Below are 24,502 nucleotides of genomic sequence, written 5' to 3' on the forward strand. Positions count from 1 at the left end.
TTATTTTTTTTGAAAAAATACTTAAAATGTCATCATATTTGAATATAAAATTTATAAAATTTATTATGTTTTGAACATTTTTACTCAATTTTTCATAAAAATGTTTTATTTAACATGTCGTTTTCAATGAAAAAGTCTTGAAATACATATTTTTTAATTATATTTATATGCAAGATGTGTATTTTTTGTCGAGTGTTTAAAATTGTTATTTTTTAGTGACAATTACTTTATATGTATTAAAATATTAATTAACAAAATATAATGATATAACAAAATGTTATAATTTTTTTCAAACTTTAGAAAACAAATTAAAAATTTCATTATAAAAAACATTGAAAGTTTGCGGAAATATGAACTGGTGGAATTTTATTATATGGATGCAAACTTTACATAAAGATTTCTTTACAGAGATTGACTGTCATTGCATTTACAAGACCTTCTACCATTCACAAAGAACAAGTATTACCGGAGGCTACCTGGCAATAGACAGACTCTGCCTCAGAAATTTTACAGACTCTCAGACTTACAAACTTTTCCTTATTGGTTCAGCCACTTTAGGTTCTCACCAGTGCTGAGCACACTGATGCACAGGGTTCCAAACCAAACCTATAAGACTTGAGTGAATATTTCGTGATGCAAGCAGATCAGACATTATGGTCCGCAGATGCAGAGTAGGAAAATCACTCGACTCAAAACTACAAACTCCAAACACAAGACTCAAGACTCAAGACTCTCTCCCAACACGAATGAATCTTACTTCGCAGCTAGCTCTTATTTATAAGCTGGAAGGGAACAAAATATTCTGAATAGATTTGGACTGTATGTCGAAAGCAAGATTCGGGCATAGGACAATATCGTCCTATGATATCTTGTCCATGAATGGGATATGTTCAGTCTGATGACTCAAAAGGAAAATAACCGAAAGCAAGATTCGGGCATAGGACAATATCATCCTATGTTATCTTGTCCCTACTCTTTTGTAGAGAGCCGGAGGCATGTGGGGACCGAATCTTGATACGGACAAAAATTACACAGAGGAGATTCATAAAAGAGAACCCTTGAAAGACTGAAATGATTTAAAAGACTAGATATGCAAATCTCGGTTTGTACAAAGTGGAGATTCCAAGACAAATGAATCCACTAAAGCTCGTCCAGTGCCATGGTCGACCGGAAAGACATCAATCAAAGGTATAGTAATCAATCTGTGGGTATGTGTAGTACTGATACCTCCATCTATCAATCAAGTAATTGGAATAATATTGTACCCACACTTCCTTTTCAGTTTCCCAAGTTGAGTTATCATGTGGATCTGGTAATTCCAATTCATTAAGGTTCAAGAATGGGTTTAAAACCGGATCAGCTTGTCGGTGGAATTCTTCATAATTAGCACTAGGGCTTATCCTTCTACATTTGTAATGATTCATTACGAACCATCTGATATGACCACATCTTCTGATGCCATTCAGAAAATCAGTACTACTGACATCCATTAAATCCCTTAGTGGCTTATACAGTACATCAGTCACAGTCATTGTGCTCCGGGGACTGAAATTTGGAATTCTCAGCATATGCAAAGAATATGGTCTTATGATGAGAGGTGATAAACCATACTTTTCCCACCAATCTAGGAACCATTCAGGAACAGGGTCATCTTCTTCCATTTCTTCCACTGGAACTCCTTCGAATATGAAAGAAAACTGCAAAGAGTAAAACATGTTAGTGGAAAAATTCTGCATATTCATTGCTGTGTAGAATGCCTCTTGTTGTCGATCAGGATCATAATTTTCTCTGTCAAGATGGTTGTCAAACCTTCTGAGTGTTATGTGACAACTGGTGATCCTATTGTCATCTTCATTGTCCCTTTCAATTACATAGGCAATGCTTCCAATTTGTCTTAGATAATCCAAAGCTTCAAGAGCTTCATTATTGGCTTCATCCTGATGAGGATCTGTCCAAAGGAAATCAATGCCTGTTCTATATCTGACTTCTTTGATTGGTCTCCAATCATCATCATCATGATCTAAAAGGCTCTTATTTAAATCATATGAGACCCATCCAGAAGAAGTCTCAATTTCTACAGTATCTTCATGCCTTCTGATGAAATTGCATTTCAAATTCATAATTGAATGTTCAGACAAAAACTCCCGACTCAACATATCCGCAAAGTTGTTCTTATCTCCTTTGACAAATTCAATGTCAAAATTATATTGACTGAGCTGCATAATCCATCTCACCATAGCAGCGTCTTCAAAATCACATTTGTGAATGGCATATTTTAATGCCTGGCAATCTGTCTTGATGGTGAACTTGGTGTAAATGACAAAATCTCTGAATTTTTCTATTCCCAAGCAAACTGCTCTAAGCTCTTTCTTCAGACTGGACCAATTTAATTGGTTCTTGGCCCATAATCCAGATGCATATTGACATATTTCAATCTCATTTTTATTGCTGGGGTTCTTCTGGCATAAAACTGTGCCCCAACCTTCATAGCTGGCATCTGTCATAATGATTTTCTCCCATTCTTCTCTGATAGGGGAGAGAGGCTGAATGTTTCTGACTTTTTCTTTTATTGCCCTGACTGCCTGTGTGCAGTCATTATTCCATGGAATTGGATCTTTCTGAAGCCGTTTATTTAACAACTTCCTTTCCTGTGCACAATGCTTCAGAAACTTAGAAATATAATTCAAACTTCCCAAAAATCTCTGCAACTGTGTTTTATCCTTAATTTCATCAGGGAAGTGATCAACAAAATTTAAACTCCTTTGGATTACAGTATAAGATCCATACTGTATATTGTAACCCAAAAAGTCTATCATTGGCCGAAATAACTTCATCTTGGATTCTGATAATACTATACCCATCTCTTTGACCCTGCGAAGAAAGATTTTCAAGTGTTTAATATGGTCAGTAATATTATCAGAATGAATCAGTAAATCATCAATATACTTTTTCAGGAATTCTTCCATTCCTTCAAAAGTTTCATCCATTATTCTCTGGAAGGCTGAAGGAGCGTTGATTAGGCCGAATGGCATGATATTCCATTCATAATGCCCTTCAGGTACAGAGAATGTCGTCTTCCATTTGTCTTCCTCTTTGATTCCTACTTGCCAAAAACCAGATTTGAGATCAAATTTGGAGAATATTTTTGACTTTGACATCTGGGCAAGTATGGAGGATGGCTTGGGCAAAGGATATGCATCATAATCCAAAATACTATTCAGAGGTTTGTAATTCACAACTAGCCTTGGCTTACCTCTGGCAATTTCAGCATGCTTATTAACATAAAATGCAAAACATGCTATGGGGCTCTTACTTTTCCTGATAAGCCCTTTCTTTAAGAGATCCTTTATTTCTTCTCTGCAAAGCTTCATCTGTTCTTCATTCATTGCCACTGCTTTGGATCTCCTTAATTTTCCGCTGAAGTATTTTTTGAGAGGAAGTTCTACTTCCTGTTTCTTGATATGCCAGAAAGCATTTGGATCGTCTGAACAACACTCTTTGAATTTAGCAGTGAGATTTGCTATTTTAGAGGCATATTTTCCATTATCCAAATGTTCTTCTGTTTTTAATACTTCTCTTTTTACTTCCATTTTTGCCAGAAGATTTTCCATTCTTTCCAGTCTTTTAATCCTAATTGGAGAATTAGAATTAATAAATGGAAAAAAGACTTCCTTATTCTCAAGGCTGACAAAATATCCATACCTCTGAGTTTTTGCATCAAATTTTGCTCCATGCATGCTAAAATTCTGAAAAAATGGGGTCCCAAGGTACATTGCACAATCTAGTCCTGGGACAATGGGACAAACCAAATGAACTCCAATTTTTTCTGTAAGCAGAACATCTATTTCTGATTCATACTTAGTGGGGATATCACCACTTGCAGTAATCACTCTCGGACATGTTGTTGGCCTTCGATGATGCATACAAACTACAGTATCACTTACAATATTTAATCTGGAACCAGTATCCATAAGAACTTTCCAGAACTCATACTGGTTTCCAATCTTTACCTTCATTTTGACACAATACATGACATCTCTATTCATGCTATTGCATCCAAAATCTGTTCTTGCCTTTTCCTCTTCTTCTCCTTCTTCCGGGCTGTACTGCTACTGAACTTGTCCTGGATTATAAGTCCAGTTTTCTGTTTTTCCTAAAACAAGGCCTTGTGATGAAGAGGCAGGAGATGCCTGTGCATTCAATATCCTTAGACTTAGTTCATTGTGTTTTTCAACACACAGTCTCCTGTTCTCCTTGATTGTTTTTCTTAATTCCTTAATTGCCTGATGAACTGCAGGCAAAGTCTGTGGCAGATCTTCTCCAAAATCTTCATTTCTAAACTGTTTGGTTAAGGCCTCTACTGAGAAAAGAGTAGCAGGAGGCACATACCCTTTATTTGGAGAATTCTTCAGGCTAGAAGGTGTTTTCTTCAAATGTTCTGTTAGCAAAGATCTGTACATATCTTTCATCTGTGGATCAGTAGCAGCCATCATCTGTGCAAAAATATTTTTGTTGGTCTCATCATAATCAGTCTTCATCATTCTGACTGCATTACATGTACAAACATCAGGATCATCACAGTCACAATATTTACATTCTGTACAATGTGGGTCATTACAAAATTCTTCATCAGATGACTCTTCTGAGTCAACAAAGTTAAAATCATTTTCAGATCCAGAATCAGAAGATACAAGCTCATCACAGCTGCTAGGAAGATCAAAAGAATTTATCTTTCCTTTCTTATTTCTATACTGAACTTTCTTCTTAGATGAATCCTTCTTTTTGTTTGGACAGTTTGGAGCTGTGTGGCCTTTTTTGTTACAATTGTAACAAATTATTTCTCTGTCTTTGGAAAACATTTTTGTATGCTTATAAGGTTTTGCTTTGTGATGTTTTCCTTTTGGTTTTTCTTGGGAAATCTGGTAATTCTTTTTGAAATGCCTTTTCTTTCTTCTCTTATGCCCCTTAGAATTTCCAGCTTTACCAAGGTGCCATTGCTTACAGAGCTGCTGGTAACCATGAGGCTTTTTAGGATTAGTAGCTGCTCTAGAAATCTTCATTTGTGAACATAATTCAACAATGATAGCCTTTACAGCTTGTCTGATTATACCAAATTTATAATCACCAACCTTCCCTGGTAATTTATTAACAATGGCAGAAGAAAACCATTGGGGAAGGGATGCAACACAAATTTCCTTCCATTTTGGCTCAAGGATGAGATCTGGAGTCAATGTGTGCAATCTATGAAGGAATTCATTAAAGTACTCATCAAAATGCTGCATATTATGCAATTCCATGGCCAGCAGAGTAATGGTCGTAATATCATTGGTTATCTGGGGGAAACCAATGAAGTTGATGGTAATGGCATAGAGGAGTTTTCCTATCATATTGCTGACAGGCATATGAGTGACATGGTCTATGTGAGTAGTGCCATCCTCATTTAGGACAACAACTTGTTCCCAATCAGCAAGGAGACTTGGCTCTTTTAATGTCTTAGCTTTTAGCTAAGAATCTAATGTACCCTCAAATCCTCCAATTATCCTTCTCATGGCATTAGTAGGACCTATATCATCTGCAAGATAAGTCCTATAGCAAACAAGCATGGAATGTAATACATACATGATTTCAGCTTCAGTGCAATTGTCAATATTCCATGAGTAGGTAGAATTTGCAGACCAATCCTTATGGTATTCTGATTTCATAAGGTCTCTGCGGTAAGGAGCAGGATTCCATGTAGTCTCCCATCTCGGTCTGGAAGATGTAGCATTGACCTGATCTTTATCATCATCAGATTGTTCTTGGTCGGTTACAGAGAAGTTATTGATACAGATTTCAAGGTCTTCAATTTGTGGTTCTGCTTCTATCTTATGAAGACTCATGTCAAACAATGATGCTTCTATCTTATGAATACTTGTATCAAAACTTTCTTCTTCATCTTTAGTGGATGAATCTTCAAACATGAAATTAGAGGATTTAGGCTTGCTTGATTCTTCAGTTTCTTTGGATTGTTTTATGGTAGGTTATGGGCTAAAGAAACTGGGATTTGCAAACAAAGAATATGGATGAGAGGAAGTAGGAGGTGGAAAGGTTATAGAACTGGGTGTCTTGATGAGGCTTTCCACAGAAGGAGTAATAGAATATGGAACAGAAGTCTTGGGTTCTGAAAATATAGTTGCAGATTTATAAGCTTCGACCCTAGGCTTCTTTTTCAGGGATTCTATCCCTTGAGATACTTCCCAAACTTGTTTTTTGACAACGTCTAGAGAAGTATTGATTTTTACTATTTCTTTTCCATGAGCAGAGGCAGCTTCATGGGTTTTCTTTTCTATCTGGCCTGTTTGTAGAGACAACCTGTCAAGGCTCTTAGCAAGAGCTTTATCATTTTCTGCTAGAGTAGTTACACTGCTATTCAAACAAACTGTATTATAATCCTGTTTTCTCAAAATACTTTCAAGCATAGTCTTCATTTCAGAATTAGCAGCTTCAATACTCACAAATTTAGAACTAACAAATTTCTCAAGGCTAGACAGAGCCAGATTGGTCCAGTTGGTAGCAGCAACTGAGTCTCTTGCTACCAATGAGGGATCATCAGCATGAGATGGAAGTAATTTGTACAATTTTCCATCTTGAATTCTTATCACAAAATTTTTCCAAGGGGGAAACTCTGTGTCTGTTTCCAAGAGGTTTCCATCAAGGAGTTCCCACTTGTGTTTATTTGGAGTTCCAGTCCGTATCATATTTACTTGGAGCTGAGAACAAATTCTTCTTAGTAATTTCTCTCCTTCAATTTGAATAGCAATCAGAGGTCTAGGAATATTTGGCTTATCCATCATACTCTGAATTTTAGGCTGAAATACATGGGCCTTTAAAGGAGGAGGAATCACTATTGGGTTTTCTTTCAATTTTTCTTCTAAAAATTTCTCTGGATCCTTGATTCTTTTTTGCTTGGCCTAATTTCTGAATTGTTTCATCAAGGATTGTTCAATTATGTTTGCAAAAGGGTAATACCATTCATAGAATGATATCCACTGGTTTTCTGCCTTCATCCATTCTTTCCATTTTTCAACATTCTGTCTATTGAAGGCAGGGCGATCATCTCTTGGAAGAAGCATCACTTCTTCGAAATACAAATGTTCCTTTTCATGTGTAAACATGTCCCAATTGAACATTTTCTTTTTCCATTGATCATCCGGATCATATGGACTTAGACCCTTATAAACCTTTAAAAAGGCAACTATCTCTGAATCAGAAGGAATTTCTACTTGCTTTGCAATGCATTCAGTCCTATCCTCACCATCCCTAGATGGGCGTATTGATAACCAGCTTTGAGAGCTGCTTTGATATGTTTGGCCTCTAAGAGAGAGATGGTCAACATAACATTCAATGTTAAATCAGCTTTAATGGATTTTTCTTTGATTTTTATTTGGCTGAGGGCACGGAAATTAAAAGAGGAAAGTCCTTGATAAACATCCTGAGGAGAGACTGGTGGAAGTTTCCAGTTTATAGTAGGGTCTGTTTCTTCTTGCTCAATTATTGCAGAATTACCAGAAGTAGATTCAGATCAACATAAACCTTCTAAACCAGATCTTAGTTCTTCTTCAGTCTTTATAGATTTAAAGTGCTTTGATCCAAACATGCCCATAGACTCAGAAGATTCAGTAGATGAATTTCTAGATGTATCCATTGTAGATTTAAGAAAGATAAATACCCGTTCAAAGACTTGTAGAAAATGATGAAAGCAGAATTGCGGCTTTCTTCTGAAAGAGAAATTGTGGCTTCCTCGCGTACCGAAGTACGAATTCTCGTCCAACGTCTTCAACACCCTCCAACACCAACATCGGCAACAACGGGCTCAAACGCTATTTAGGACTCAAGCGAATTCGCGATCCACTCAAACAATATCTCACAACAAAATCCACTCAAACAATACTTGGCTTTGATACCATTTCTACAGAACCTTTCACAGATATAAATAACACAGCAAGCTTGCGGAAATATGAACTGGTGGAATTTTATTATATGGATGCAGACTTTACATAAAGATGTTTTTCTTTACAGAGATCGATTGTCATTGCATTTACCGGACTTTCTACCGTTTGCAAGGAACAAGTATTACTGGAGGCTACTTGGCAATAGTCAGACTTTGCCTCAGAAATTTTACAGACTCTTAGACTTACAGACTTTTCCTTATTGGTTCAGCCACTTTAGGTTCTCACCAGTGCCGAGCACACTGATGCGCAGGCTTCCAAACCAAACCTATAAGACTTGAGTGAATATTTCATGATGCAAGCAGATCAGACACTATGGTCCGCAGATGAAAAGCAGGAAAATCACTTGACTCAAAATTACAAACTCCAAACACAAGACTCAAGACTCAAGACTCTCTTCCAACCCGAATGAATCTTACTTCGCAGCTAGCTCTTATTTATAAGCTCGAAGGGAACAAGCATTCGTGAATGGGCTGTGTACAACATTTTAAAAAAATATTCCCACTTAATACATTAAAAATTTTAAAGTGTCAATAATAGCCCCCTAAAAAAAAGATTGGTAATGCATTAACACTTTTAAACAAAATATTCTTGCCAAGAGTATGCTAAAAAACCATTATTATGAATAACCACTTTTCAAAATCAATTTTTTTTTGCTACCTCAACAAAATAAATAATCAATAACTTTCTCATTTGATAATAACTATTTTAAAAACATCCTATCACAAAAATTAAGCCACCAACATCAATTATTATGCCAGGTTCGATAATTACTCACATAGTTCATTACTCATTCAGAGAATTGCCATGATTCTTTCCATGAGAATCATTCTCGTAACTCATCTAAAACGTTAATTCTGAAGAAGTTCGAGGTGTCATCAATAATCAACCTAAAATCAAATTTTTGGCGTTGAACATACCTAGTGATAAACATACCTAGTGTTAAGGAAAGAAAATCTGGTCATTCCTCTCCTACTATACATTCAGAATTCCTATTTAAGCTTTCAAGACTGTAACCATATGCGTCACTGCATGAAGTTCCAATTGTTTGGTGAATTGTAAAAGCATGGATGTAGATGCATAGCTTTTATCATTGGCGTGTTTTAGAAAAATAGAGAAGTGAGGCATTCTTTAATATCGAGAAATTTGATTCATTAGTTATTCTTTACTACTTATTTTTCTTTCTTATGGCTATAGGTATGAAAGATGGATATAACCCGAAAAACATCTGTATTATTAAAATAAATCGTTATAATCAAACAAATGGGAATATTTCAGTGGCCATATCCAAAATTTGCTTGCTAACACAGAAGTAAAGGCAATGAATGTTTCTCTCTATATCTAGTTATTGTCCTTTGGAGAAATCAATGGGATTTTCGAATTAGATTGTAATAATCTTTTATGTTTAAGAGACTCCAATTTTATTCCTATGTATAATATGGAATTGTTTGTTGAAAGGGAGGTGGCCCACACAAAGGTTGGAGCATGCAAGTGGGAGGATGATAGTGAAATTATGGTTACTATGGAACCTTTGTTATAAACTTCGTTTACTGTTTTTTTTTTTTTTTTTTATTTGAACGACTTCAACATATTCGAACTTAATTTTATATGATCTCTCAAATACATAGTTACTAGAAAATGTCTTCTGAATTTTTTATAACCATGTTTTGGGAAATCCTTGAGGTTTAACATTGTTGTTTTCCTAACGGAGATTTGGGAATAAACGATGATTTAATTACGTCCTTTCTTACCGGGTTGATTTTGTTTTGAATGCATCATATGTTTTAAAAGTTAATTTCGATCTTTGCATAACCCAAGACTGAATTCTTAGAATGAATTTTGGGATTTTTCTTCATCTAAGTATGTGGTCTGCATATAAATGGAATTGACACATTCGTTGTGGTAATTTCTATGTTTTATATAGTATTTTATTGGTTGCTTCCTCAAAAATTTCAATTTGGTAAGTGTTAGAAAGATTTATTTTCTTTAAAGAACCTGTCATGGTCATTTAGCTTGCCTCGGCCAAGATCATATTAGAGAATCATGTTCATTTAAATAGGTATTGATTGTTGATTTGAAATAGAAAAGCAAGTATTATGGGATCATAATTTTTTTTGTCTTTTCCCGAAATCACCTTAAGAATTGATTACATTTAAATTGAATTGCATTTATAATTTAAAGTTTTCATTTTATTCGCATTTGCAACATACAACATTGCATAAACAGAAATAACACATCGTTTTTCTCGTTACTTTAAGTTTCTAGTTATTGTCTACATGTGTAAATTGTATTTGATATAAATTGTTCTGTTTATTATACTTTAATGTTGTATTTTTACAGCTAATTGTTGACTCTGTCATTATGCCATATCATATTAATTACATTGATCTATAACTTATATAAAATTTAGTTCATAGATATATAACCTTAGGGTTAGATTAGGGTTATTACGCTCTCTCTTCTTTCATGACAAGAGATCCATAGGCTAATGAAGTGCTAAAACCTGTGAGGAATGGTTATTTAAACAACTTAGGTTATGTGAATAACTTAAGTCTGAGTGATATCCCTTTCTTGACATATGGTCAAAAAGCCTCTCAACATAATTTTGAATAAATTTTTCACGAGTTATGTATATTTATACTTTATCCCATTGAAATTTTCTTTGATTAGTTAATCATCAATTTTATTTTCTTTGATCGATAATCTTAATTTCCTTCGACTTATCAGTGAGCGATTTCTATTTTAAGTATTCTGGTCCTTAATTTTTAATAACTATATTGTCTGTAACAAATCAATTTATTTGTCTACTTTTATAAAGAACTTCACATTATTTAGTTGATATATTTTAATATTAAATCTTAATTTTTGGGATTTATTGTTAATTTCAAAAAAGTAATCCAAATAATTTCTCCCATCATTTCTCTAATTACTCCTGTAATTATATTTAGTTGTTATTTTTTCAATTATGAACTAGTGCTTACGCGTTATTGAATATAGTGCCATTGGAGAGGATAAACAAAAGGTGTAATGTGATAAGAAAAAGGACAAAAGAAACGCATGGAATTTAACAAAGTTATGAAAGAATACACTACCAGATATTTAGTGTCTAGATGATGAAGTTTTTATATATATATATATATATTTTTGTGCATATTGATATTGATAGAGTGACTATATTTATTATATAAATTTTTAATTTTTTTCTTGAAAACAAAGAAATGATTATTGGAAAGTAATTGGTATCTTGATCAGAACATGATTCGCATAATATTGATGATCGACTAACCTAAATCCTAGGCCTGGACGATATTATTACATTAAATTTAATAGTTGGTATTAATTTTTTATGTTGTTTAATGAATTATATTTTGTTGACAAGTCATGATAAGAACATTACCAATGTTTTATTTCTTTATATGTGATTAATGTTGAGTTGATTATCATATTCGATGTACCAATGCTAACATATCGTTCCATTTGTTATGTTGATAGATATTATATTTTTGTTAAAGATATGTTGGTGAGATAACATTGTGATGGTATACCATGATGTGATGGCATGTGGTAATTATATGTAAATTTTTTTTTATGATGACATGTTTAATGTTAACATGTGTGAGCATGCAAGGTCCTACTATTCAATATCTTGTGATAACAATCATGTTGCAATCTCATGAAGGAATGCAAATTATTTTCTATGAGATGATGATGTTAAAACTAATGCATTGGTTGCATGTTGTGAGGTGGTGACTCACAAGGAATCTACGAGTGGGCCAATATAATCAGTTTATTTGATGATCTCATGGAAGCCCATAGTATAAAGGAGGATAAGCAATACCTTATGGGCCGAGGAAAAACTCAATCAACTACTTCAATGTTTATTTTTCCTTGAATAATTCTCGGTCAGATATAGGAGCATATTGAGAAGGTTGAGTGCCTAATATTAAAGTAGTGATGCCAAATTCCAAGAAATTGAGAGAGTGTTGCTTGCCAATGGAGTTATGGTATTGGACTTTGATGCATGGGGCTATGTACCTTAGTGATTTGTGGTAAGATTTGGGGGAAATTTTTGATATGACTAGGGTATGAGAGCACTATGATAGATGCCTTCTTGGGAATATGAGGTTTGTCGCCCTGGGGTCATGATAAACCAAGATGGATTTAAGCCAATTTTTTCAAGAGTAGTGAGGTGATACAGTATTGTTCACACTTTCTAGAAAATTTTGATGCTTATTTTCTGACAGTAATGAAGCACTAGACTTTTCCTCACACTTCCTAGGAAATTTTGATGTTTTTTTTTTCTAAATGTAGTGAAGTGTTAGAGCATTTCTCACATTTATTCGGAAATTTTGATACCTTTTGTGGTCACATGGTCTGACATTAATAGTTCATCAAATGGTGATGTGGAAGATACAAGGAGAGTTAAAAGAAAAACATTAACATAATCAAAGTTAACTTTGGGATGAAGTTCTTTGAAGAGGGAGAGTATATAAAACTCTATTTATTAAATAAATAAATAATAAAAATGAGAATAACAAACAATTAATTAATTAATAATAAAGATGATTTCACAATAATAAATAAATAAATAATAAAGTAAAGAGAATATTTTTATAAAAAAAAATGAAAAAAAGTAAGAATAAACTTATGGAAAAAATCACATTAATAAAAAGCAAGAGTAAAAATAAGTACAAGTAAATTTATGAAGAAATCTAGATTAAGGAAAAACATAAGATAAAAATAAAATAAAAAATTGCATGATAACACATGGATTATGTGCATGAAGATTTCCCTTCCATTTTTGGAACAAAAAGTTTTATCTAATGGATGAGAAGGAAGATGTGAGACACTCTTTTTCCCTAATAGGAGACATTCATAGGCATAGATATTTGACTGAAAGCTTGAGGGTAGAAAATTGTAGAAAGGCATAGTGTAATTGGGCCTATGGTTGGGTGAAAATTTGTCCTCAACAGGTTAGTTATGGTTAGTGAGATCATAATCGCTCAGTGTTCACAATATATAAGTGAGTTGGGTTTTTCAGCACCAACTATGTTATTACCACCCACTACAATAGCGAATGATATAATTATTAATGAAATCTTCTTTACATTTATTAGCTAATTATTTTAAATTCCATATATAATTTGTTCCTAATTATGTTTTAAGTTCATTTAATTACACATATCCAAAGATTTTATGACTTATAATTATTTTCAATCTCACAATAAGCTTTCCATCCTCCATTTGTCATTTTCTCAATTCTATAATTTCAGTGATCTTGTGATGGATATTGATTCCAAGGTATTTATATGAAGGAACTTCCTCCAACTTATTGTTTTCATATATGGAAGTGTCATATGTGATCTTTTTGTATTTCATTATTATGACTTTTTTTGCATTAAAAGTCATAGGAATCTTGGAAAAGGAATATTGGAGCATTCTCATGCCCATCTTAGAACAAACATATTGGAGGATTCTTATTTTCTTTTCAAAATCATAATGAACATGCATTAAAAGAACAATATCGTTAGAATAAAGGAGAAGATTTATGACTATGTAGGTGAGCATGGGGACAACATAATTTACATTTTTCAAACACTCTTCTAGCTTGTAATGCCTTATTTTGTTTTTAATTTGTGAGATGAATTATGAGAAATGTATTATTTTTTTAGGACATTACATATCGATAATCCGATTATATTCCACTATGTGAGGATGATTCTTGATAAGCATATTATCAATGAGAAAGATAGATGTTATTTGAGGATTATGTTATTAGATGGAGAAATTCATTACGTTAAATAGTTTTCCATTTGTAACTTAAATGATTATTAGTCATTATATGATCATATATTGCTAATAGTTTCCTGATTGTGGCAAAAAACTATGATAATATATAGACACAATATTGGTTACAAAATTATGGTTTCAATCAGGAATAATGTTTATATATATATATATATATATATATATATATATATATATATATATATATATATATATATATATAGATTTATTTATTGGTGAATTGAATAATAGAGGTAGGCACAAGGTTCGTACTTGTTATACAACTCACATATGGGTAATGAGGCTTTTACAAAGGGTTTCATATTTTGTATAGACCAGTAGAAAATTCTTGATTCCATTAGCCAAGACTCCAATTTTGAATTGGGTTGAAAAGTGTGAGGCATTGTTACCTTAAAGTTGCACGATGCCACAAGGATTAGAATACAAATTCAGTCACTCATGAGGTATAACTAAGGAGTGTGCAGTAAGGTCAATATATTAATCTTCATAATCTATTAGTCTCTCAACAAGGGAAACCCTAGAGTTAACCACTTTCTCTATTATTGTGTTGATGTTCCCCTCAACTAATATCATATACTTGAATGGAAAGCACTTGTGTCACCCTTATAAGTATCTGAGGTAAATCTGAAATGGAATAATTGGATGACACCAATAGGGACATGTGGTGATACCTCATCAAGGACATGTGGTGACACCTAGTTAGTTAAAGTTAAATCAACTAACAAATAATAATTTAGGAAAATTGATAGAGATCACGGAGACAAGTAAAACAAATTATAGGAAGTATGTCATGAGAGAGGAAAAAATATTATTTTAATAAAATTAAGAAAAAGAATTACATGATAACATAGATAAATTCTTGATATATTGGTAGAATTTAGAAAATTCCTAATATTTTATCAAATGACAAGTAGCATAAAAAAAACAATTGTGAAATGAGGCTAATTCTAAAAGAAAAAAAAGTTATGCACCATAATGTTGGATGGTTGTTCTGATGTTAATAAGAATATTTAATGTGATTCACGTGTGCTTATTGAGAGTTGACAAGTAAATATTATTTTCAGAGAAGAAACCTCTTGAACTTGGTTTGTCTCTTCTCTACATTGCTAGTTTATTCGTTTTCATTTAATATCTCCATTGCAATTTAGGAATCAATGGGCAAAGAGAGTGCCCACAGAGTAAGTAGGGTGTTTCACCAATGAGATAGAAAATGTTCAGACAAACCTACGAGGATTTTGGCACTTTCATAAGGTCTACATCAAGTTGATGCAAGAAATTGAAATTCAACAACTACACTTCTGGTGTATATTAAATTTATTGTTTGTCTGTGCGTGTAAACCTTGTTTGGTTTAAGTCATTATTAGTCTATAAATCTTGTACCATCATGTTCACCATCCTTCTACTTCATAATATTAATATATCTATGTAATAAAATAAATAATATATATCAATGATTATACTCATTATTCAAATATTAGTGGATATATTGAATTACTACATTATATACCTTTAAAATTTGATTAGGCATAAAATATAGCTACTCTCTATATAAAGCTCGGTTTTTTTCCTTGGAAAATAATATATCTTGTTTGTATACAACTACTTTCTCTATATAATAATATATCTTGTTTGTATACAACCACATCTTTATTGTGCAAATTTAGACTTTTCATACTTTTCTTTGAAATTATAACTTTGAAAATATGTTGATAGTTAAATATTTATATATAATTTCATAAGCTACGATTATTTAACATAAATCATTCATGAATTATTTATAGTTAAGTATTGATTGGAACAACAATATTACCTTGTTTAATAATTAAAATATTATGTCATTCGTGAATTCATCATGAGTAACCATGTAGGATTGAGCTTGCCTTTGTTGTGAGTGGTTATAGAAATCAATAAAACTCGAAAATAAGTGCTTCTCTTGTGGTCTGTGGGTCTTGGAACCTGACGATTGATTTTGCCTTGGTTGTGAGCATGTGTAGAGTTTTTTTTTTTGTATTATGAGAATGAAAAAAAGGGTGAAGGACATAACACAATGGCAGGAGTCATAATGGTTTCCAAGGTTTTGGGCAATGAGTGATGAATATCATAAAATTATGTGTAACAACCCTTGGTAACTCCACAAACATTAAATTAATATTTATTGTAGTTAAATAAATGTGTTTTAAAGTGTGGGTCATGAAGGCTGAGACATATAATGAAAGTACATGAATGGATGCTTGATTTTAATTAAGATTTCATAATTATATTTTGTTTAAACCGTGATTGGAAAGAAATGCTAGAGTAAGTGTACCCTAGGTAGTTGGAAAAATGTGGGTGAGGTAGTTACCTGCCCAAACTCCTCCTTAGAAATAAAAACTTTCAAGATAATTCCAAGAGGGTATTATGAACTTGAGGCATGAGGAGAGAAGAAGGAATAGAGAAAAAAATACTCTAAAGTTGGCTGGCCAGTGAAGTCTGTCTAGAGTGGTAAGCTCAGACTAGTGTTTTAAGGCCAAGTTTGGTAGTGACTCGATAGCTTGGAAGAAACTTTAAAATACTATCCAGAAAGCCTCCCTGGGGTAGAGCTATCTTGGGGGGAGGTGAAATGGAAAGACTGATATCACGGTTGGGAGAAGAATTTCTCATCCTGGTGGTTTGTAGTCCACAGAGTAGAAAAGATTTAGATAAATTTTTATTGTTGCTAAAACATTGTGTTCTTTGGTCAGTAATGGACTAAATATTTTGTTGTTTAATTAAAGAAGTGAAAGTATGTTCTTTTAACTATTACATTAAAATTGTATAGAAACATCTAAAGTAAAGTGGTAATGTTCATGCACTATGTAGTAATTTAACAGTTATAGATATGATCTAAAAACAGGGATGAAGAAAGAAAGTAGGTTATAGGAGACAATCATCACTGTAAATAGTAGATTCTATCACATTTCGAGACAATAAGTTCATCTGTGTTCAAAAGTGAGAAATTTTGTTGGTGCTAGAAAGCAAGAAGTTGTAGTTAGGTGTAATGGTTAAGTTATTTTTAAAAGAAAGGAGAAACTACATTAGAACTGAAAAAATGTTGTAATGTCATGGCCAACAGAGGAAGGGTTAGTTTTTGGTGGCACTAGAGAGGATTGGTAAACTAGAATAGTCCCTTCACTGTTAGGTTGGAAAGAGAAAGCTAACGCAACACCATAAGAAACTAAACAGATTTTGTAATGGTTCAAATGTTCATTACCAAAACAAATGTATATGAGAAAAGAAGTAACAAGAAGAAAAATAGATTCAAAAAGGTAAAACTTCCAACTAGTCAAAATGATGTGTAACATCCCTGGTTAAAAATCCATGTAAAAATATATAAGTCCATGATTATAGGACACATATTCCAAGTTGAATGGTGGGAAAAAAACATACTAGTGGGTGTTCATTCGGTTATTATGGCTAAAGGAAATTGACAAAGGCAATGGAAAAGTATTTGGAAAGGCATGAGGCATTAATTGGCATTTTATTTATGAAAATAAAGGAAGTTAGAAGAAAATGAAGGTGAGAGGTCACATTTTGTATGTGAGGAGGAAAATGAAGGAAAATAATGGAAAATGAACAAAATAGAGGCCTCATTGATAAAAAGTCTTATGAGGATCAGTGGGCAGGCTTGGTCAATGTAAGCTTGGTTAGTTCATTTTTGGTGGAGCTCTCTTCGATTCTCTCTCTCTTACCCTTGGACACTTAGAGTTTTCTTGGAGCACTCTTATAGGAGTGTGGCATACTTGGAGTTTTGGAGCAATAAGGAAAAGGAAGAGAAGGAAAGCACAATAGGACATCGGGATCATCATCTACAATGAGTTTTTCTTGTAGGTACCGAGTTGCATGTATGTATTCCTCACTAGTTTTGGCATGCATGGCACATGCATGTGGTTTATTGGTTATGATTTGTCATTTACATGGAGGATTGTCTAGATTGACAATGGATTTTCCTAGCCTTTCCATTTCCTGGATAGGCATGGAGATTGTGGGTTTATTTCCTTGATTTTTTTTGTTGGTTCTCATGTTTCCTTAGCTTGGGTTGAGTTATTAGTTCTTGGAAGCCCTAGTAGGACAAATTCTCTAGAAGCCTTGTAACAACTTGGGTTGAGTTACTAATCGTGGAAGCCTTAGCTGGAAAAATGTTGTGGAATACCTTGGTGGGTTGAGTTACTAGTCTTGGAAGCCTTGGTTGGGCAAATTCTCTGGAAGCCTGACAACAGTTGTGGGTTGAGTTACTATTCCAATAATCCTTGGTTGGAACAAATGTTATGGAGCCCTAGAAGGCTTGGGTAGAGACCAATTTGATGATGTTTTTGTGATGTCCGACCATGAGGTGGAATCATTGCTTGATGGGTTGAGGTGGTTTGGCCTATGGAATCCCTAGATGGTTTTGATTGCTGTGTTTCATGAGGTCCCACATTCATGCTTGGAATATGGTACAAGGGTGATTAGCTAAAGAGAGATTTGGCTCAACCATGTCTACAGTCGGGTGGAATGTGGTAGTACCATATAGGGTTGGCTTTTGCATCATTAATATGAGGTTATTTCTCCTATTACTTCTATGAGTAATATATTGGTTTATATGTGGATTGTGTGGCTATTGTATCCTTGCTATTTATGTTGTTATTATGTCGGTTATGAATATGCATTATGGCAGTGGCTATGAATGGCTCCCATCATGTTTCTACTTGTATATGAATGAAAAGTGTATCTATGGCCTAATGGAGGAAACTGTAGCTAAAGTGATAAGGAAACAATGTCTCATAGTGAATCTCAGACCCCTATGCTCAGACCTGTTAATTACACCTATAGATTACATATTCATGATATGTTCAATGAAATGTTTGTCATGGCTAGTAGGGGCCCAGTCAAGGTCTTATTCAAATAATTGAATTAGTATTGTTATTCCATGTTATCTTACTATTCTAAAGGTGTCATTCAATTTTGGGTAGTGACCTGGGCTTTGGGCTTGAAAATGTGGCTTAAATCTTAGGGAAGCTGGCATAGATTTGAGAAAAATAGTCCCTGGATGTTGGCTTGCAAGCTTGTGTGTAACACCCTCCTCCCACATATACCCAAGTAACTATGCCAACCGGGGTAAACAAAAAATGAGAGGCTACTATGATCAGATTTGATCTCCTATGTAACCTTAAGGAAGTGGAATCGATGGAACATCACACATAGTCATCCAACATCAGCATCATAACCCTCATGAGACATGTCGGCCACTCAGACAGTCTGTCCCTCAGTCCCAATGTTGTTCTGGATCTCTTAGGTCATAGTCGCTTTCATGTTATAGGCAAGGGAGAGATCAGAAATCTAAAGTCACTCTCACAGGCTTGCCTTCTAGTGACCAAAGACCAAAATTTCCAGTACTGTGCTAGCAACCCCGAGATTTATGCCAACTTTTTAGGCCTAGAGCCCAGACCACTACCTAGAATGGAGTGATAGCTTGAAATCAATAAAAGTATAGGGAAACAATGATGCAAAAGTAATAATCTGAACAAGACCATAACTAGACCCCTATTAGCCATGACAAGCATTTCTTCAAACATATCATCAACATGTAACCTACATGTCTAAACAATAGAATTAAGTGTAGGGATCTCATACTTATTTGAGAATCACTAAGAGCCATTGTTTCCTCACGTCATTTGTTGCATTATCATCTATTAGGTCATAGACACATTATCCATTCATATACAAGTAAAAACATGCTAAGATCCATACATAGTTGTTGTCATAAAATATTCATATAACTAGCATAATAGGAACATAAATACCATAAACATATCAGTCATCAAAATCCACATATACATCAACACATTTACACATGAAAATCAAGGGAATGAATTTCTCATTAATGAATGCAATGAATTAACCAGAGACGGGACAACCACATTTCACCTGACCATAGATTGGCTGAGCCAAGTCTCTCTTTAGCCAATCACCCCCGTGCCATATACCAAGCACGAATGTGGGACTCATAGGACATGTAAAAAAAAACACCAAACAACATGGATGCCACTGGAGTTCTCCGCCTACACCGTGAGGAATTTGAGTGCCTCCTAGTCTCTCAGGCTTTACCATGCATCCACAGTCTGATATAGGGATCACTAGGCCCTACACCAAGGCGTACTCTCCAAGATTTACCATACATCCCATCTTGGGACCACTGGGAGCAATGGAGATAAAATCCACCTCTTGTCTTTACCGTATATCCCTCCATTCACTAACAAGGATTCCTAGTCAAACTGAGGGACACAATCAGGCTTTACTGCAACCCACAGGTTGGTTCAAGAGTTATTAGTCCAGTGGCTTTGTCATCCTCGGTCTAGCTCAGGGACCACTAGATCATGTGTTTGTGAATTCAGAGATCCACACCACTCAGCTTCGAATCCAATCCAACCATCCCACATAAACTATATGAGAGAAACCATATGAACAAATATATCAGGAAACGACAAGGCTAGGCTAAAAATATTGTCGCACCTGGAAAAACCCATGCCATGGTAGAAAAGAAATACATGTAATCCCTACATGCCAAATCTAGCAAGGCAAATACACATGCAAGTTGATATCTGCAATGAGGCATGTTATAGATGCTTGATCCTACCTTTCCCTACTTGATATTTTCTTCCTCTTGCCTTCCTTGCCTTTCCTTCTCGAATGCCAAAGTGCTCCATGAAACTTTAAGTGTCCAAGAGTGAGAGAGAGGGAGATAATAATGAGAGAGCTCCAAACCTCAACTGAGAAAAGGTTACCAACTAATCCTCAGAAGCCTTTTTATGAATGAGGCCTCTATTTTCTTCATTATCCATCATTTTCCTTCATTTTCCTCCTCACATGCAACTTGCTACCTTTCACCTCCCTTTTCTCCTAATCTCCATTATTTTCATAAATACTTGTGCCAAAAATTCCATTTTTCCTTTTCAAATCCATATCCATTGCCTTTGCCAATTTCCTTAGCTATAAAAAACCAAATGAACACCCCCTAAGATGTCTTACCCAACATTCATCTTGGAATAAGTGTCCCATCAACCGTGGTTATTGTTTTTAAATTTTATTACATGGAATTTTCACCATGGCTATTACATAACCCTCCCCCTTGGGGGACACCATCCTTAGTGTTCAATCACACATATACCTCAGCAACATGCGGAAAGAAGTCACACATATACCTCAGCAACATGCTGAAAGAAGACATACTTCTCATTGAGATTTATAACCTAGCTTGATGCAATATTTACAATGAGGAACCTGCTCAAAAGAAAAAACACCATGACAACATACCATAAACTGGAGCTTTATAACATAGCTCGTGGTAGTATTTACATCCATATACATATGTACATATAGAAATAGCACCAAATATATATATCAAAACATATAACAATGCATATATCAAAACATATATTAAACACCATATCTAAGCATATATGAAAACATATACCAAAACACCATATCAAAGCATATACCAAACCACCATAAATCATATAGAACACCACCATATCGAAGTTACTTTGCCTCAACTGGAAAACAAGGAAGGATACATAGCCCACATCTGATCCTCCATCTCCCATGTAGTTTCATCGCGCCCAAAGTTCTTCCATTGCACTTTAACTTGCTCGATTTCTTGGTTCCAGAGCATTAACACCTTTTTCTGCAATATACATTGAGGCTCCAGGTGGAATTCTCTAATTGGTTCCACTTGCAATACATAACACTCAATCACATCATAAACATCCTTAACATGGTTCTTAAGTAAATATGCATGGAAAACATCATGGAAGTTCACTATTGGAGGAATTGCAAGTCGATGGGATACTGGCCTAATCCTCTCATTGATATTTAAGGGTCCAAAAAATCATGGTGTCAGCTTGGCACATGATCCAATTTGCAAGGAGCTATTCTTTGGTTTGATGTGTAAGTACACCTATTCCCTAATTTGGAACTCCTTGAACAATTTGTTCCTATCTGCATAACTCTTCTGCCTATCCTATGTTGCCTTTATATTCTTCTTGGTCACTTGCAACTCATTTCTGGCCCAATCAATACCCTACTAACTAGATCACTCCAACTGATGGGAGTGTTACAACTCCACCCATACAATGCCTCAAAAGGACTCATCCTCAATGACTTCTGATAATCATTTTTGTAAATTAAATCTACCAAAGGGACACACTCTTCCCACTTCCTCTGTTGATGCATCACATACATGCTCAACTTGTCCTCTAATATCCTATTGACCCTCTCTATCTGTCCATCTGTCTATGTATGATAAGTTGTGCTGAAGGCCAAATTTGTGCCCAAACCTACAAATAACTCCTTCCAAAACTTGGAAGTGAACTTCTCATCCATGTATAACACAATCTTCTTTGGAACACCCTGCAGGTTAACTACATCTATGATGAATACCTGTGCCACATCACTAGCTGAGAACATAGACTTCAATGGAATGAAATGTGGAACCTTTGTTAACCTGCCCATAATGACCATGATGGAATCGTGTTGTTTCACTGCCTTCAACAACCCTGTGGTGAAATCCATGTAAATAACCTCCCATTTACACTCTAGTATCACAATTGGATGTAGCAGTCCACTTGGAGTTTTACACTTTGTGTTCACTCGTTGATAGTCGAAACACCTCACCATAAACTATGTTACATTCCTCTTCACATTCAATCAATAATAAAATATATTCACTGTTGTAAGTGTCTTCTAATAACCTAGGGGACCTGAATGTCATTTCGCATGAAACTCCTTCAACATCACCTTCTTAAGCTCACTTCTATGTAGTACATATATCCTATCTTAGAACCTGACCAATCCATCTGCTGTAAGATAATAATCCATACCCTATGCACCTACACCCGTACCTGTACTTGTACATGAGCCTGTACATGTACCTGTAGTGTTTCTTGTACTTGTACCACTACCTGTACATGTACCTACACCTGTACCTATACTATAACATGTACATGTACCAACAACCTGTTGTAACCAGTGAATAATCCCCATACACTTGACATCTTGTTGACCTCCCTACAAGATCCTATTCTATAAGTCTATCCCATAGGAGCTCATAGCTTCCAAGTGATGTACATGTACCCATCTACTGAGAGCATCTTACACCATGTTCTCTTTACCTCTGATGTACTTGATCTCGAAATCAAACTCGTTGATCATGGCCAACCATATAGCCTTCCCTGTGTTCATATTTGGCTGGTCAAACAGATACCTCAATCCAATGTGATCACTCATAAGTACCAACCTCCTACCAAGAATATAGTTTCTCCACATCTCCAATGCATGTATGATCGTTGTTAACTCAAGATCTTGTGTCGAGTAGTTATGCTCATGCGTGTTTAGTTTCTGGTACTCATAACATACTACTTGTCCATCCTACATAAGGACTCCACCAAGCCCTCTCTTGCAAGAATATGTGCATACCACGAACTCTTTGTCCGGATCTATAATATATAGCACTGGTACATGTGTCAACCACTGCTTAACCTACTTAAACCTAGCCTCGCACTCCTCTGTGCACTCAAACTTGTTACCTTTCCTTTGCAATTATGTGATAGGATAAGCAATATGTGAGAAGTTCACAATGAACCTCCTATAATAGCCTTCCAAACCCATAAAAGATCTCACCTCATCCACACTCTTAGGAGCTACCCACCTCTGATAGCTCTTATTTTCTTTGGATATACTTCAATGCCCTCCTTGGAGATAATATGTCCCAAGTAGTGTACCTCAATCTGAAATAAACTACACTTGTTGAGCTTAGCATACAACTAATGCTCTGTCAACAACTTCAACACTATTGCTAAATGATTGGAATGCTCTTCCTCATTTTTAGAATATACCAGTATATCATCAATGAACACAATAACAAACTTATCCAAATATGGATGTAACACACTATTCATGAAACACATGAATTTAGCTGGAGCATTAGTTAAGCCAAATGAAACAACAACAAATTCACAATGCCCATAGCTGGTCCCAAACATAGTCTTGTAAACATCCTCATCTTTGATGTGTATTATCAATCCTCGACAAAGGGTACCTGTTCTTGATGGTCACTTTTTTCAATTGCCTATAGTCAATGCATAATTTGAAAGTACCATCTTTCTTCTTCATGAGCAATACCAGTGCACCCCATGGTGATACACTTGTCCTAATGTATCACTTGTCTAATATTTCCTTCAATTGCATCTTTAGCTCAACCAACTCAGGCGTGCTCATCTTGTAAGGTATTTTTGATGCTGGATTTTCCCCTGGTACTAACTCAGTAGAAAATTCTACCTCCTTGTGAGGTGGAAACTCTATAATGTCCTCAAGAAATACATCCTTGAACTGCAGCAAAATTCGGTACCTTCTCAACACATCTTCATCCTCAACCTCCTTACCCTTATCAGTAGAAATGTGTACTACAAATAACATACACCCTTTCCTACGGCTACGATTTTCTTGCATAGTTGTCACCATCCTAATTGATGTGGATTTCTTCTTACCCTGCAAGACTCTTGGTTTCCCATTGTCATCAACATACTCAATAGCTTTATCATAGAATTCTACCTTATTTCTATGATTATAAAACAAATCCATGTTATAACAACACTGGTGAAAATTCCATGTAATAAAAGTTAAAAACAATAACAATGGTCGATGGGACACTTATT

The sequence above is a fragment of the Pinus tabuliformis genome, chromosome 5_1, assembly GCF_031772625.1.
Source record: "Pinus tabuliformis cultivar Carrire ecotype Pingquan chromosome 5_1, CPIR1, whole genome shotgun sequence".
In the NCBI taxonomy this organism is placed as follows: Eukaryota; Viridiplantae; Streptophyta; class Pinopsida; order Pinales; family Pinaceae; genus Pinus; species Pinus tabuliformis.